Source organism: Salmo trutta, chromosome 18 (assembly GCF_901001165.1).
Source record: "Salmo trutta chromosome 18, fSalTru1.1, whole genome shotgun sequence".
Lineage (NCBI taxonomy): Eukaryota > Metazoa > Chordata > Actinopteri > Salmoniformes > Salmonidae > Salmo > Salmo trutta.
In genome coordinates, this window is record NC_042974.1 from 51,511,901 (window position 1) to 51,525,127 (window position 13,227).

Sequence of the window (13,227 nt, forward strand, 5' to 3'; positions counted from 1 at the left end):
GGAGGAAAATTATGTGGATATACTGAAGCAACATCTCAAGACATCAGTCAGGAAGTTAAAGCTTGGTCGCAAATGGGTCTTCCAAATGGACAATGACCCCAAGTATACTTCCAAAGTTGTGGCAAAATGGCTTAAAGACAACAAAGTCAAGGTATTGGAGTGGCCATCACAAAGCCCTGACCTCAATCCTATAGATAATCTGTGGGCAGAACTGAAAAAGCGTGTGCGAGCAAGGAGGCCTACCAACCTGACTCCGTTACACCAGCTCTGTCAGGAGGAATGGGCCAAAATTCACCCAACTTATTGTGGGAAGCTTGTGGAAGGCTACCCGAAACGTTTGACCCAAGTTGAACAATTTATAGGCAATGCTACCAAATACTAATTGAGTGTATGTAAACTTCTGACCCACTGGGAATGTGATGAAAGAAATGAAAGCTGAAATAAATCATTCTCTCTACTATTATTCTGACATTTCACATTCTTAAAATAAAGTGGTGATCCTAACTGACCTAAAACAGGGACTTTTTACTAGGATTAAATGTCAGGAATTGTGAAAAACTGAGTTTAAATGTATTTGGCTAAGGTGTATGTAAACTTCCTACTTCAACTGTGTATGTATGTATGTATGTATGTAGGTAGGTAGGTAGGTAGGTAGGTAGGTAGGTAGATATTTAACATTCTATTGGTTGCAAGAATTTTGTAGAATTTAAATTGAAAAACTCTTAAGTTTTAAATCCGGCATGGTTTTATCTATCAGTTCATAGACCATTTGCCATGGAATCGGTACATCGAAAATCGCCTCCCAACTATTTTTCAACCTGTATGGAGCAACTGTACATTTTTTGGTCCTTAAATAAAATTGGTATACTTTTTATTTATCACAATTTTCTTTAGACAATTTGGGTCTTTAATTTGGCCTTCCCTGTAGCTCAGTTGGTAGAGCATGGTGTTTGCAACGCCAGGGTTGTGGGTTCGATTCCCACAGGGGGCCAGTACAAAAAAAAAAAAAAATGTATGAAAATGAAATGTAAGTCGCTCTGGATAAGAGCGTCTGCTAAATGACGTAAATGTTTAATGCAATGCTGACAGAGAAGTTCCGTACCTTTTCCACTTTCTCCATTTTTGCTGTAATGCTGCAATCAATTGGTTGTAATTTTGGATGGAGCAGACATTTCCATATAGTTTTGTTAACTGCATGTGTGACAACTCCACCAGTGCTATTTATGATATAATTTACAAAGATTATACCGTTTTTTAAATGTCTTCCAAAAATATATATTTTTTTAATCAATTAGTATATTTGAGTTTAACTGTAATATTTGTTCTAATATTTGTTCTGTCTTTTCTGGTTTGTTAAACTGAAATTGCAACAAGATTTATATTGCTTGTTTTATAAAAATATTGATATTTTGGAGAGGATTTCATTTTCAAATATCCAAAAGTGAGAGGTTGTAATCTGAATGAAGGGGAAAAGGCCACGGGGTGAGCCATTCATGCTAATCTGCTAGAGAACCGGTTCAGATTTAAGTATAGTTTTTGTATGACTGAAGCCTTTAGTGAGAGGTCCAATGTTTTAATATTTATTCATTTCTGCCCTCCGATTTCATATTCATTATATAAATAGGCCCATTTAATTTTGTCTGGCTCGTGGCTCCAAATAAAGTGGAATATTTTTTTCTCATATAATTTAAAAAACAAGTCGTTAGGTGTAGGCAGGGCCATAAGTAAATGGGTAAACTGGGATATGACTAAAGAATTAATGTGTGATCTTTCCACAAACAGACAGGTGTTGTCTTTTCTATGGTAGCAAAATCTTATCTAATTTGGCTAACTTTCTATTAAAATGTATTGCAGTGACATTTCTTTCTTTCGGGATATGGATACAGAGTATCTCCACTTCACCGTCGGACCAGTTTATTGGTAAACTACACAGTAATGTAAAAGTTGTATTTTTTTTTAGAGATCCAATACATAAGTGCACCACATTACTTATCATAATTCAGTTTTAATCTAGAGAGGTTTGAACAATTATCTAGATCCTCAATGAGGCTTTGCAGGGATCCAAATTACGGAAAGAACATGCATCACCAGGGTACAAGGACACCTTTGATTTAAAAAGCTGGATTTCTAGTCGCTTGATATTATTGTTGGGTCGTGTTTTAATAGCTAACATTTCGATGGTCAACCTTGTTTTACTCCTTGACAATTTAATACTTTCTGAGAAGTAGCCATTATTTACTATTTTACACCTAGGGTTACTACAGTATATATAGCTTAAACCCATTGTATAAGAGATTCTCCAAAGTTAAAATAGTCCAGGCATTTATGTATATATATATAAACTCCAGTCGTACTTTATCAAAGGCCTTTTCAAAGTCCGCTATAAATACCAGGCATGATTTCCCAGATGTTTCATAGTGTTCTATTGTTTCCAGTACTTGTGTTATATTATCTCCAATGTATCGGCCATGTAAAAAACCTGTCTGATTAGGATGAATAATATCACAGAATACCTTTTTAATTCTATGCGCTATGCATTTTGCTAGGATTTTGGCATCACAACACTGAAGTGTAAAGGTTCTCCAGTTTTTTAGGTTGACTGGATCTTTATATGTACCACCTCGGTCCTGTTTCAGTAATAGTGAAATCAGACCTTGCTGACTATTTGATAGTCTAGCATTTTTTAATAGGAGTGGTTAAAACATGTTAATAATGGACTTTTTAGTACATCGAAAAATATTTGATATACCTCAACTTTTCTGCCATCCAGCCCTGGAGATTTTCCCAGACTTTAAGGTTTTAATTGCATCTAGAAGATCCTCATCTGTAATTAGGCCTTCACATGAGTCTTTCTGTACAGATGTTAATTTTACACTATTAATAGAAAAACAATCCTTACAATTAACTTCAGTTAGTGGAGATTGAGGAAACTGAAGTGAAAACATATGCTTAAATTACTTTGCTTCCTCTTTCAAAATATTGTTTGGTGAATGTTACAGTTTTTATTGTTATCTATCTGTACTGTTAGTTCCTCTATTTACTTTTTCAAGATTAACTCTTTTAACCTAAATAGTTTTAGTTTTAAAGATGAGTATTGAATTGCATGGCCTCTAAAGGCAGATTTAAAAGTGTTGCATACAATAGGGGGATCTGCTGTACTTATGTTATGTAGGGAATTCAATTTCCAATATCCTCGCCCTCGGAAATTCTGTAAGAATAATGTGCATACCAATTATTTGATGGTCCGACCGCATTCTGTCCCCTATCAACACTCTTGTGTTTTGGTGCCAGCAAAAATGACATAAGAAAGTAGTCAAGATGACTAGCTTGATTGAGCCATTTAGTGCAGTTACCTTGGCTTGCTTTGGTACAGGAACATTGCTGGCCATCTTGAAGCAAGTGTGGACGAGTGGTGAACTACATGTATATAAAAGCAACATGCAACAATTTCATTGATTTTACTGAGTTACAGTGAGGAAATCAGTCAATTGAAATACATTAATTAGGCCTACCTATGGATTTCACATGACTGGGAATACAGATATGCACGTGTTGGTCACAGATACCTTAAAAAAAAGGCCTCACAATAGGCTTCAGTAACTCATCACTGTATTTCTGTTCATTCAAATTGCCATCGATAAAATGCAATTGTGTTCATTGTCCATAGCTTATGCCTTCCCATACCATAACCCCACCGCCACCGTTACGCACTCTATTCACAAAGTTGACATCAGCAAATTGCTTGCCTACATGACATTATACATGTGGTTTTGAGGCCGGTTGGACGTATTGCCAAATTCTCTAAAACAACGTAGAAGGCGGCTTATGGTAGAGAAATGAACATTCAATTCACTTGCCGCCCGAGACACATTTGTTATAATTTTTGTTTAGAGGAAATGAGCATCCAGCAAAGTAATAAGTACATCCTCTGCTGTTCTATCACGCCTGCAATGATGTGCATTGATGTCCACAGGAATAAAATGGTGTGAAGTAATGTCTTTCCTGTTGTAATATTACAAACAGACGTGGCAGTTCCATCGCAAAGAATTCCAACTTTAAAGGGGGGCTGAATGCACCAATTCCGCATGTGTTTTTCTGCTGCTCATCCAGAAAAACAAGATTTGTGTCTTGGGGGTGTGGTTCGCTGTGGGTGTGTTATGTTCGCTTTATCGTACCCTGTCAGTTACTGTTGTTTGTCCCTCTTGAGTCACGATAGCAACAACATAGACACTATCACTTCCTAAAAATAGTCAATATCAATCTAAGATAAATCAAGAAATCTGTAATTAATTTAGGAATTTTTGCAGAGGAAGTCTTAGTCACACAATTTTACCTCTAAATAAGGTATTGGGTGCAGTATTTCTCATGTTACAAAACATACATGAAAAAGAAGTCAGTGCACTGCAGACGGTATCGTCTAGTCAGCTGCTGCAGACTGCGCTCAGGACTGATTTCTGAGAACGTGTCTACAACTTCATCAGCAAGCTGTCAAACTATCGTAAGTAAAGCACAAGCTGCTATACGCTGTTTATCAGTGCTCAAAATCATCACTAGCTAGATAGCTAGCTATGGTCCATCTCTGTATTTGTCAATTAAGCTAGATAGTAGTAGCTAGCAGGCACATTGAGCAGGCAGGCCACCTTAGCTAAATCAGCTTATCAAGTCACTGGTGAGTGACGTTTTCTTTTTAGAACTTTCTCACTATTACCAGAGTGTGAGTCTTTCTGGCAGTGTTTCATAGCGAACCTACCCTAACCAGAAACCGTGGATGGATGGTGGCATTCGCGCAAAATTGAAAGCGCGATCAACTGCATTTAACCATGGAAAGAGGTCTGGGAATATGTCTGAATATAAACAGTGTAGCTATTCCCTCCGCAAGGCAATCAAACAAGCAAAATGCCATTACAGGGACAAGGTGGAGTCGCAATTCAATGGCTTAGACACAAGACGTCTGTGGCAGGGTCTACAGGAAACCACGGACTACAAATAGAAATCCAACTACATCACGGACACCGACGTTACGCTTCCAGACAAACTAAACACCTTCTTTGCCCGTTTTGAGGATAATAGTGTCACTGTAGCGGCCGCTTACAAGAACCGCACCCCTCCCCCTTCTCCGTGGATGACGTGAGTAAAAGATTTAAACATGTTAACCCTCTCTGACCCAGATGGCTTCCCTAGCCACGTCCTCAAAGCATGCGCAGACCAGACGGCTGGTGTGTTTACGGACATGCAGTTGAAGTCGGAAGTTTACATACACTTAGGTTGGGGTCATTAAAACTCATTTTTCAACCACTCCACAAATTTCTTGTTAACAAACTATAGTTTGTCGGTTAGGAAATCTACTTTGTGCATGACACAAGTAATTTTTCCAACAATTGTTTACAGACAGATTATTTCACTTATAATTCACTGTATCACAATTCCAGTGGGTCAAAAGATAGCATACACTAAGTTGACTGTGCCTTTAAACAGCTTGTAAAATTCCAGAAAATGATATCATGGCTTTAGAAGCTTCTGATAGGCTAATTGGCATCATTTGGGTCAATTAGAGGTATGCCTGTGGATGTAATTCAAGGCTTACTTTCAAACACAGTGCCTCTTTTCTCATCATGGGAAAATCAAAAGAAATCAGCCAAGACCTCAGAAAGAAATTGGAGACCTCCACAAGTCTTGTTCATCCTTGGGAGCAATTTCCAAATGCCTGAAGGTACCACGTTCATCTGTACAAACAATAGTATGCAAGTATAAACACCATGGGACCACACAGCCGTCTTCCCTGTGGCTCAGTTGGTAGAGCATGGTGTTTGCAACGCCAGCATGGTGTGTGCAACGCCAGGGTTGTGGGTTCGATTCCCACGGGGGGGGCCAGTACAAAAACAAAATGCATGAAATAAAATGTATGTATTCACTACTGTAAGTCGCTCTGGATAAGAGATTAATGTACTTTGGTGCGAAACGGGCAAATCAATCCCAAAACAACAGCAAAGGACCTTGTGAAGATGCTGGAGGAAACAGGTACAAAAGTATCTATATCCACAGTAAAACAAGTTCTATATTGACATAACCTGAAAGGCCACTCAGCAAGGAAGAAGCCACTGCTCCAAAACCACCATTAAAAAAAGCCAGACTCTGGTTTGCAACTGCACATGGGGACAAAGATCGTACTTTTTGGAGAAATGTCTTCTGGTCTGATGAAACAAAAATAGAATTGTTTGGCCATAATGACCATCGTTATGTTTGGAGGAAAAAGGGGGATGCTTGCAAGCCGAAGAACACCATCCCGACCGTGAAGCACGGGGGTGGCAGCATCTTGTTGTAGGGGTGCTTTGCAGCAGGAGGGACTGGTGCACTTCACAAAATAGATGGCATCATGAGGGAGGAAAATGATGTGGATAACATCTCAAGACATCAGTCAGGAAGTTAAAACTTGGTCGCAAATTGGTCTTCCAAATGGACAATGATCCCAACCATACTTCCAAAATTGTGGGAAAATGGCTTAAGGAAAACAGTCAAGGTATTGTGGCCATCACAAAGCCCTGACCTCAATCCTATAGAACATTTGTTGGTAGAACTGAAAAAGCGTGTGCGAGCAAGGAGGCCTACAAACCTGACTCCGTTACACCAGCTCTGTCAGGAGGAATGGGCCAAAATTCACCCAACTTATTGTGGGAATCTTTTGACCCAAGTTAAACAATTTAATAGGCATTGCTACCAAATACTAATTGAGTGTATGTATTCTTCTGACCCACTGGGAATGTAATGAAAGAAATGAAAGCTGAAATAAATCATTCTCTCTACTAATATTCTGACCTTTCACATTCTTAAAATAAAGTGGTGATCCTAACTGAACTAAAACAGGCAATTTTTACTAGGATTAAATGTTAGGAATTGTGAAAAACAGAGTTTAAATGTATTTGGCTAAGGTGTATGTAAACTTCGACTTCAACTGTATTTAAATCAATCGCTCTCTATCCGAGTTTGTTTCCCCACATTTTTCAAGATGGCCACCATTGTTCCTGTTCCCATGAAAGCTAAGCTAACTGAACTAAATTACTCTTGCCACGTAGCACTCACTTCTGTCATCATGAGGTGCTTTGAGAGACTAGTCAAGGATCATATCACCTCCACCCTACCTGTCACCCTAGACCCACTTAAATTTGCTTACCGCCCCATTAGGTCCACAGACGATGCAATCGCCTGCACACTGTACTATCCCATCTGGACAAGAGGTGTGAATACCTATGTAAGAATGCTGTTCATTGACTACAGCTCAGCATTCAACACCATAGTACCCTCCAAACTTATCATAAAACTTGTGACCCTGGGTCTCGACCCTGCCCTGTGCAACTGGGTCCTGCACTACCTGACGGTCCGCCCCCAGGTGGTGAAGGTAGGAACAACACCTCCACTTCGCTGATCCTCAACACAGGGGCCCCACAAGGGTGCTTGCTCAACACCTTCCTGTACTCCCTGTTCACCAATGACTTCGTGGCCACGCACGCTTCCAACTCAATCATCAAGTTTGTAGATGGCACAACAGTAGTAGGCCTGATTACCAACAAATGACGAGACAGCCTACAGGGAGGAGGTGAGGGCCCTGGGAGAGTGGTGGCAGGAAAATAACTTCTCACTCAATGTCAACAAAATAGCAAATAGCAAATGGAACACGCCCCTAACCACATCGACGGGAAGCTCAGTGGAGGAAGTGGAAATCTTCAAGTTCCTCGGCGTGTACATCAAGGACATCAACCACCCGAGCCACGGCCTGTTAACTCCGCTATCATCCAGAAGGTGAGGTAAGTACAGGTGCATCAAAGCTGGGGCCGAGAGACTGAAAAACAGCTTGTATCTCAAGGCCATCAGGCTGTTAAATAGCCATCACTAGCCGGCTTCCATCCGGTTACACAACCCTGCACCTTAGAGGCTGCTGCCCTATATACATAGACTTGGAATCACTGGCCACTTTTATAATGGAACACTAGTCACTTTAATGTTTAAATAATGTTTACCTACTGCTTTACTCATCTCATTTTAGTCAAAGCCACTCCGACATTGCTCAATCTAATATTTATATATTTCTTAATTCCATTATTTTACTTTTAGATTACTGCACTGTTGGAGCTAGGAATGCAAGCATTTCACTACACATCTGCTAAACATGTGTATGTGATCAATAAAATTTGATTTGATTTGTATTGGGACATCAAAACCACAGGGAAGGAAGAACTAAGCCAACAAGATGATAACGGATTAGATATTGACATCGTCACTAACAAGATTATTCAGGAAGTACAATATACAGTAACTGCATCAGGAACCATATAGGAGTCAACTGTTTGCAATTGTTTCATTCAGTTCTATTCCAGCGCCATGTGTTGTTGTCAGTTGAGCAGGGAGAAGCAGAGCCATGCAGTATATTAAGAGAGTTTGGCCAGGTTTTAGAATGGACGTCATGTTAGCACATTTATTCTCAAAATGTTGGCAATGTAACAATATGCCGCCTCTGACAATTCCCTATGAAGTTCTTCGCAAACCAATGCTAACTAGCGTTAGCTCAATGACTGGAAGTCTATGGGTATCTGCTAGCATGCTTTTCTATGCTAGCAGATACCCATAGACTTCCAGTGTCAATACAGGCATCCTGTTTGCAACAAGGCACTTGACCCCTCTTGAACTTTCCCAGTCAGAGGTGAAGCAGCCAATCAGCTAGGTGATCTAACTCACCCATAGAGCTAGAGGACTCTAGTGCCCCAAAGCTTGTTTAAGCATGGGCAGCACCATTGAGGACGTTCACCATTTTGAAGTAGTCAACTGAGTGGGACTTCCTATGGATTAAGGAAGGATCACGTACTTCCATCCAGGTCATCAGGAGGGATCAGCCAATGAATTATACTCGTGTGCAGACACTCCATAATTTCAGGTGGCAGTAAATTGCCACCTTGGCTTTTTACCTGTTCAAACAACACACTGCACCCTTTTCAGGTTGTTTACCAACTCATAGAAGTAGTAGAATAAGAAAATGAAAAATGGAGATGGGGTCATGCTATCACAGATGCCATAATGAGACAGATACAATGTTGTTCCTTTAACAATCTCTATGCTCTCACCTGAGGCTAATGAGTCATGGTGAATCTGGGGTGTGTAAACTCAGACTGTCATCTGAACAAAACACAGCATACTACCCAAGCCGGCGTTTCATCACTTTAGCTCTGGACGTGTCTCTCTAGTGAGTCCCAAATGGCACCCTAATCCCTATATAGTGCACGACATAATGAATAGGGGGCCCATTGGGACGTAGTCTTTATCTCTTTCAGTTTTCATTTCTGGTAATCACAAGTGAATTTCAGATTAAACAAATACAAATGTACTGTCCTTGATTTAAATGAGTCAGTGAACTAGAAAACGTATGGTAGGAATAGAGGCTGCCAGACTGTTACGTTACACTTCTACCATTTTTCATTCCTTTTATCATCTCAGTCTGCCTTCTGAGGGCGTTAGTTAATAATATTAAGTGATTATGTGAGAGGAAATGTAGTCCTGTGAAAGTTATGTGAAAGGAAGTCCTTTCTGGTGTTTGATCATTTTTAAGAGGACATTGGCATAATCGCAAAATCTATTGTGTTATGTAAGCGTGTGTGTGTGTGTTGTATAGGGGTAGGTAAGTAGGTCAATAACTAGGTCAATCTAATATTGGGCGACCCAAAGTGTTAGTTAGGGTTCAAAAAAAATGTATGAGAGATTTTAATAACCACATTGTGGACCACTCAAATAGAGTTTTATGACACTAAAAGCAGTCATAGACCAACATGGTACAGTACTAGATTTGGGGTCATCTATAATGCATTACAACATCTATTATTTATTGGTATCAGTTATTATACATTATGTCATCTAGAGGTGTAGGGTCTTCATTAGATCACCCTGTTGAAGGAGAACTTTCCTGCAATGCAGGAAACATATAACTTGTAGTGTATTTCATGTTTTAAAAGGCTTCTGAAGTTTGTCATTTCCACTTTGAAATTTCAGACTTGATTTTCCATTTCGAAAAAGGTATCAACCTCTACAAAAATTTGCATTCATTATAATCCACACAATAATTCACATTTCCTGTTGTTGCAGGATTATTTTCCTGCTGTAGCAAACTGGCTCAAATTAAGATCCTACATCTTTATACACATGTATGCATAAAAAAAATCTAAGTGCAGTAGATAAAATATCATTTAGGCACTTCCAGTGCATTTGGAAAGTATTCAGACACCTTGACTTTTTCCACATTTTGTTACGTTACGGCCTTATTAAATCAAATCAAATGTGATTTGTCACATGCGCCGAATACAACAGGTGTAGACCTTACAGTGAAATGCTTACTTACAAGCCCTTAACCAATGATGCAGTTTTAAGAAAATACCTAAAAAAAAAGAGATAAGAAAAACAAATAATTAAAGAGCAGCAGTAAATAACAATAGCGGGGCTATATACAGGGAGTACTGGTACAGAGTCAATGTCAATGTGCGGGGGCACCGGTGTCGAGGTAATTGAGATAATTATGTACATGCAGGTAGGGTTGTTAAAGTGGCTATGCATAGATAATAACAGAGAGTGCCTGGTATAGAGGTCCTGGATGGCAGGAAGCTTGGCCCCGGTGATGTACTGGGTCGTGTGCACTACCCTCTGTAGTGCCTTGCGGTCGGAGGCCAAGCAGTTGCCATACCAGGCAGTGATGCAACCCGTCAGGATGCTCTCGATGGTTCAGCTGTAAAATCTTTTGAGGGTCTCCTGAGGGGGAATAGGTTTTGTTGTGCTCTCTTCATGACTGTCTTGGTGTGCTTGACCATGTTAGTTTGTTGTTGATGTGGACGCCAAGGAATTTGAAGCTCTCAACCTGCTCCACTACAGCCCCGTCGATGAGAATGGGGACGTGCTCGGCCCTCTTTTTCCTGTAGTCCACAATCAACTCCTTTGTCTTGATCACGTTGAGGGAGAGGTTGTTGTCCTGGCACCACACGGTCAGGTCTCTGACCTCCTCCCTATAGGCTGTCTCATCGTTGTCGGTGATCTGGCCTACCACTGTTGTCATCAGCAAACTTAATGATGGTGTTGGAGTTGTGCCTGGCCGTGCAGTCATGAGTGAACAGGAAGTACAGGAGGGGACTGAGCACGCACACCTGAGGGGCCCCCGTGTTGAGGATCAGAGTGGCGGATGTGTCGTTACCTACCCTTACCACCTGGGGGCTGCCCGTCAGGAAGTCTAGGATCCAGTTGCAGAGGGAGGTGGTTAGTCCCAGGATCCTTTGCTTAGTGATGAGCTTTGAGGGCATATTAAAAAATGTATTTAAAAGAAATCCTCATCAATCTACAGACAATACCCCATAATGACAAAGCGAAAATAGGTTTTTAGACATTTTTGCAAATGTATTATCTTATTTGCAAAATTATTTCATTGGAGTCCACCTGAGGAAAATTCAATTGATTGGAATTGATTTGGAAAGGCTCACACCTGTCTATATAAGGTCCCACAGTTGACAGTGCATGTCAGAGCAAAAACCAAGCCATGAGTTTGAAGAATTGTCTGTAGAGCCCTGAGTCAGGATTGTGTCAAGGCACAGATCTGTGGAAGGGTACCAAAAAGGGCCTTAGTCAGGCCTTTATGGTAGAGTGGCCAGACGGAAGCTACTCCTCAGTAAAAGGCACATGACAGCTCGCTTGGAGTTTGCCAAAAGGCACCTAAAGGACTCTCAGACCTTGAGAAACAAGATTCTCTGGTCTGATGAAACCAAGATTGAACTCTTTGGCCTGAATGTCAAGCGTCACATCTGGAGGAAACCTGGCATCAACCCTAAGGTGAAGCATGATGGTGGCAGCAGCAGCATCATGTTGTGGGGATGTTTTTCAGCGGCAGGGACTGGGAGACTAGTCAGGATTGAGGGAAAGATGAACGGCGCAAAGTACAAAGAGATCCTTGATGAAAACCTGCTCAGAGCACTCAGGACCTCAGACTGGGGCGAAGGTTCACCTTCCAACAGGACAATGACCCTTAGCACACAGCCAAGACAACAAAGCAGTGGCTTCGGGACAAGTCTCTGAATTTCCTTGAGTGGCCCAGACAGAGCCCCAACTTGAACCCGATTGAACATCTCTGGAGAGACCTGAAAATAGCTGTGCAGAGACGGTCCCCATCCAACCTGACAGAGCTTCAGTGGATCTGCAGAGAAGAATGGGAGAAACTCCCCAAATATAGGTGTGCCAAGCTTGTGGCATCATACCCAAAAAGACTCAAGTCTGTAATCACTGCCAAAGGTGCTTCAACAAAGTACTGAGTAAAGGGTCTGAATACTTATGTAAATGTGATATTTCAGTTTTTTTAACACATTTCTAAAAACCTGTGTTTGCTTTGTCATTATGGTGTATTTTGTGTAGATTGAGGGAAACAAACAATTTAATGCATTCTAGAATAAGGCTATAATGTAACAAAATGTGGAAAAAGTCAATGGGTCTGAATACTTTCTGAATGCACTGTATACTGAAACATCTCCATTGAAGGATAAGGTGGCAGGCTTTCATATAATGTTTACCTGATAAAATGATGCCCAATTTATTATTTCCATCTAGAACGTGAAATGTTTTACTTTGGCTGAACAGTTGATGAAAATGAACATCCCTGTTGTGGTTGTGTAAGCCATGGTAAAGCAAGACATGACCTTCTGCTTCAATGGATCTATCGTTACAAAAACAACAGACGTTTATCTAAGGGTGGGTGGGTGTGTGTGTGTGTGTGTGTGTGTGTGTTTGCACCTTTGGACAATCTCCTCCTTTCCCCAGATCCAAATCTTAGTAATTTTCCCCAGGGTCAGTGTTGCTGGTTACAGTATGTTCTGCTGAGAGAAAACCATCTTACTTAGGTTTCAACCAGATGGTCTTTCTGAGACACAAACACACATACTCTTTGGGTCGCCTGATATTGGATTGACCTACTTACCTAGCCCTTCTCAACACATGCACACACACTCAACCTAATCACACAGTGTTGTTTGCGCAAAGGTTGTAATTTAATGGAGTTGACCTGAGCCCCTTACTACGAAGCAGGTTTGAGGAGTTAGCGAGCTAACTTTGGTGAACTCTGAGTTCAACTCGGGATAGCTGGTCATACGAAAGCGGCTCACATTTTAGCCAGGTAAATTTCTATGGCAACGAATCCTTCAGAACTTACCTGCTCTGGGGCAGTCT